This window comes from Lytechinus pictus, chromosome 2, assembly GCF_037042905.1.
Source record: "Lytechinus pictus isolate F3 Inbred chromosome 2, Lp3.0, whole genome shotgun sequence".
Lineage (NCBI taxonomy): Eukaryota > Metazoa > Echinodermata > Echinoidea > Temnopleuroida > Toxopneustidae > Lytechinus > Lytechinus pictus.
In genome coordinates this window covers 68,038,448-68,044,031 of record NC_087246.1, presented here as the reverse complement: position 1 = coordinate 68,044,031, position 5,584 = coordinate 68,038,448, and positions in this window count along the sequence as shown.

Below are 5,584 nucleotides of genomic sequence, written 5' to 3'. Positions count from 1 at the left end.
GAGCGGAAAAATTCAAGATTTAGCCCGAGAACGGGACACTCTATTCATGTTTTGTATATCATGAAAAGGATGAGAAAGAGGGGATCTTCCTACATTAATAAATCGAGCACAAAATTTTTATATGAAACTGGATAACTGAATGAACATGCGCGCGCGCGTCGTTGTCTAGTGGTTCTGACTCTCGCCTTTCAAACAGAGGGTCGTGGGTTCGAATGGCGTGTTTTCCTTCAGCAAGAAATTTATCCGCATTTTGCTGCACTCGACCCAGGGGAGGTGAAATGGTACCCGGCAGGATTAATTCCTTGCATGCACTGAGCGTCGGTGATGGTAGCTCGAGCTAAAGCCGGGGGAATAATAGCAGCGCTTTGCATCCTCAGGCAAAAAGCGCTTTATAAATTCAGCTATTATTTATTATTATGATCAGATTTAGACCTAGAATCTAGGCATTCTAAATACATCTTTTATCATGAAAATAAAAGCGAGTGCGAAGCGCTAGCTTAAAATATTTGATATTCCGATCTGAAAAAGGGGTCAATTTTAGCTTTATATTTCAAGCACTTTGTAGGAAAATTGTAAGGTGGATATAAATCGCACTTAATAAAGAACTGATATTTTTCATTATTATTACTTTGAGACATAGGACCAGGATATCCTTAGGACATGTTATCATATGAATATGATGACTATCTTCCTATTCCTCTTGCTAAGCGTGAGATTAAAAACAAAAGGGACAATTTAATTATTAAATTGATATCTTATTTATTAATGCATAATGAGGGCGCGGAATCTGATGATATTATGGCCTGAACACTGTACATTTCGAGCACTTTTCTTATTATGAATAGGATGCATCAATAATCAGTTGATATATTTTAACCATTAAAGCGAGCGCAAATCGCGAGCCGAAATTTTTGATAAACTGTCATGGAAAGGAGATTATAATCAATATTGAGACATACATAACCCGCCAATCAAAATGCAAGCATGGCAGCGCTAGCTGATACGTTTTGATAATCAGACCTGAAAAGGGATATTTTGAAAACTTAATGGAATACATGAAAATAATAGGTACCTGATAAATCGAAATTCGCGAGCGAGCAGCGCGAGCAGAAAATGTTAATATTTAGACCATAAAACTGACATTTTTACAGAGCACTTAAAAAAAAATCAATTTGTAAATCACACAAAATACTGAAAGTTCGATTTCCGAGGAGAAATATGTTTTGTATATTGACTTCCAAACTTGATATTTAAACTCCATGTTGAACAAGATATGTGAATCACCTAACAGGCAATGCGAGCGCGAAGCGCGAGCGAAAATGTTATATATAGTGACATGACAATTTTTTTTTTTCCAAGTCTTCCTCTCATCTTATTTTATTCATTCGTCTTCCTCTTCTTTTTTCTCCTTTCTTTCCTTCCTTTTTTCTTTCTTTCCTTTTTTTTGCTCCGCCCGAGGGGCCCGCCCCCCCCCCTTGGATCCGCCTATGCATATACGTCTTCGAAATACACTGGTATGTTATACTTTCTCGGCTCTTAAACTTACAAACTAATTCTTCGATTATGTAGTGAAAGTCTTTTCGGAAAGTATGATCATTATGTGTGATTGAGGTTATGGGCATGATGAGTGTGGGAGTCTAGCGATGTGCGTGTGTGTGTTGTACATGTGAGGGAATGTAGCCAACATTAGTAGGCCTAAGTAGGCGTGGGTATAGCCTAAATTCTTTTTTTTTGACCGAAGTTACAGTAATAGTATTAAGCCAGTAATCGACGTTGGTAAATGTGATAGGTATACTATCACTTTCGAGGCGAGCTGGATGGAGCTATCTTTCCGAAAATGCGAGTAACAGCCAGCTTGCCAAGAAAGTGATAGTTTGCCTCCTCAAATCATGAGGTGATTATAATGCTTTATATTCCATCGTGGGAATTACTGCAACGAAGAAACCGATATTCATTCGTCTATACATGTCAAGTTTGACATCAAGTCGAGATGCGGTAGAATAAAGGAACAAAGAAGAGGAAACTATTAGAGTACGACCCTAAGAATGTTCTGAAGCTCATTTTTACTTTCCTATATAAAACCTCGATGAACGGTTGCATACATGCGCGTGTATGAGAGGCCAAACAGGCCATTAATATGACAACTATCTATCTTAGATTTGTCCAACACAAAGTATAGTTTAAACCAATCAGAACGCATATGAGAGGCCAAACAGGCCACTAATATGTATGCAACGGTTAAGGGGCTTAATGCAACCCACGTATTCTTGTGACATCTAGTTTCATTTTCGTCTTATGATAATAAAACACTCGACCAGACGATATTATCTCATGGCCATCATTCTTAATTTATTCTCAGAATACTTTTTATCCACCGTCAACCATAATACCGTAGTATAATATCTTCTACGGTATAGCATTTTAACTCTATTTGAGGACGTGGTACCGTAGATAATAAGGGGATATTCTATCAAAGAAATTCACTGACCACATAAACGGAAAATGTTTATTTCTTACCCTTGATTTCTGAATCTTGAATTTGTCAGTTGAAAGTTTATATAGGACAGTTCAAAGATTTAACTCTGCTTGTTGGAACGGTTTGTGGATGGTTGATTTTATTCTTATTTGAATAATGCTTATTCGTTGTCATGGTCACATACCCATTCTCGTATAATAGGCAATTGTCTGCGTAATAAATGGGTAAGACATGTGATTTTAGCATTTTAACATAGTCCATATTGACAGGGGCGCATCATTGATTAGCCCATTGAGGTGCATCGTGGATGTACATTTTCTGGAAGAAGGAGCGAGTAAAACCACAAACTCATGAAATTTTCCCGTTACTCTTTGCAAATCGTGAACAGGCGAAAGATCGAGCGAATAATATGAATAACCGTAGATTTTCATAAACGAGTTCCCACAATTCTAATAAGAGTATTTACCGAAAGCTCTATATACATGAACGCACCAAGTCTCTGGCGAGAAAACCACGAGGTTCGCACGAGTGTGTCGAGGTTTTTTCGAATGGACTTTTATCACGTGGCTCACGTAGCCGGGTTCCCGGATGATATTCATTATAGTCAAATGAATGTCCCAAGGCCCTAGAAAAAATGATCTGAAGAGTTCAATGAACGAAATGAAGTCCCTCTCAGGCGACACAGGGTAGGGGGTTGCGTTAGGTAGAATAGGCCTACCCGAAATTTTAACCCCATATTAATTTCATTTTGATATTATAGGGTCTAAATGATATATAGAGCTAATATCTTGAATAAATTAAATCGATCGGGGCTGTAAATCTAGCAAATTTACTTTTAACGAAGTTTTAGTGATCTTAATTTCCATGGATTGAGTTACTTTCGGAATAAATCCTCAGATGAATTTTCAATTTTGCACATATAAAACATGTTTGACAATATAAATTATAATCGAAACACATCAATTTTGCGAGAAAAGTACATTCTACATTACATGTTTTTTGTGACATCAAACATTCTTTATTTTTCTATACAGTGACATTTTTTTCTCCAAAGGATCTTAGTCCAAGAATATTCATAAAAGTAGCAAAATTGGCACTAATGGTGTAGACTTGCACCCACAACATACACCTAAAATCTGAATGCATTAGTTTATGTGATAATTACTCTTTTGGAATAAAACCCAAATTTGTAATAAATTTTGTACACCTTCCAAATAACATTATAAAAGGGATGTGGTGCATTTGATTCCCATGTCAAATACAGTATCTATCTCTAAATGTGAATTTTTGTCAAGAGTTGATTTAGCCCATTTTGGAATTAAGCTCTTCCTATACGTGTCTCTTCCTTTTTTCTGCAAGTGCCCTGTTTTCTTTTTGACAAGTCCTCAAAAGCTCATTATTTTGCGAAGTGCCCTGCTCAAGTGTCCCTTTCCATTTAAACCCCTGACGAGTTCGTCTTTTATATGTCCACTTTACATTATGGTCAATGAATCCTTTATACCCCTTTCGTAAACCTATCCTCCAATTAGCCGCCTAATAGTAATGCGGATAATTCTGATCAATAAAAATTGCGTTCACAAACTCCGAAAATTATCCGCATTATTTTTACGAGCGCCCGTCCTGAAAAAGGCGGATAATCGTCATGAAAACTGGACACGCCCCCTCCGACGCGGTTGTGTTGGAAAAGGGTGACCTTGTGACCGCACCATGGCAATTATCCGCATTATTTGGAAATACGTTCATAAACTCAAAATCTTGTCCCGATGCTGCTATTATGCGGATAATTGCAGCATCAAAATAATGCGGATAACTCTGGTCCTCCTCCGATTTTACGACCAAATTATGCTGCTATTAGCCGCATAATTGGGTTTATGAAAGGGGTATTAGTTTCCTAATTTCATTCCGTTTGTTATGTTTTTCTGCTAATCATATGTCTTCTTTGCAATATGGTCCATTATTTTTTCTTTTCCATCTTTCTCTTCTTTTTTACGAGTATCATCATTTCAACCTTTACCTTTATATATATTTATTTGTTAAAGTTGTCAACAACTATAATTGTACATCTTTACTATGATTTACCAAACTGCCATTTGTCCGTCACGCTTTTTAGGCCGGCTTTTATCTCTTAATATCTACTTATATGTGGTAAAATTGCATAGTCAAATGGTGCACAGATTTCCAAGAGGAGGTATAATCTAAAGTAATTTTGTCTATTAGGGGGACGAAATTTTAAAATACGTAACTTTTTATAATACCAAATAAATTCAAATCACTCCATTCATTTATTCAAATCAAAATGAATATTTACATTTAACGCATGTTTCCAATTCAAAACACTTTATTATATACAATACATTAGAAAACATCTCAATATTATACCACCGTGCTTGCCACACACACGGGTGTATCTGCTAGTTACAATCCGTTGTCAAGCCCTTTTACCATTATATCCTATTTCTCAATATAAAAAAATCAATTCTTGATATCATGAAATACAATTGTTGATATAAACAAAGACACTTGTATTTACATATTTACAAATTTACACTTATATAAAGAGCAAAGACTCGCTAATGTTAAGGTCAGAACGTTGAACATCGAATGGTAGCCATGTTGACCACTGTTTGAGAGGCTAATCCACACCAACAAAAGGTCGATTTGAATAAAAGGAGACATTCAAACAAGCTGAACGCTGAAAACTTCATCAAAATCGGATGGAAATTAAGAATGTTATGAAAATTTAAAAATTTCGGTCAGAATGTAAATGAGGGAACTGATGACATCACGAACAGACCTTTTCTATTAAATTACATTAAATTAAAAAAATACAAGTTTCTTCTATTTTGTGAAACGAGGTTTGATTCTTCCCTGAAATGCGGAATTCCCATTTTGCATTGTGATTCGATGAAGATTTCCCTAAATGTCAATTAAAAAAGACTGAATTATTGTATGATCGATAATATAGAATAACAAAAAATGATAATTGTGAAAAAGTAGAGAAATTGTAAAATTTCATAATTTCCTTGATTATTTCACATCCGATTTAGATGACATTTTCAGCGTGGTGCTTGATCTTCTGTTCCATCCAGTACTTCATTAGCATGCATG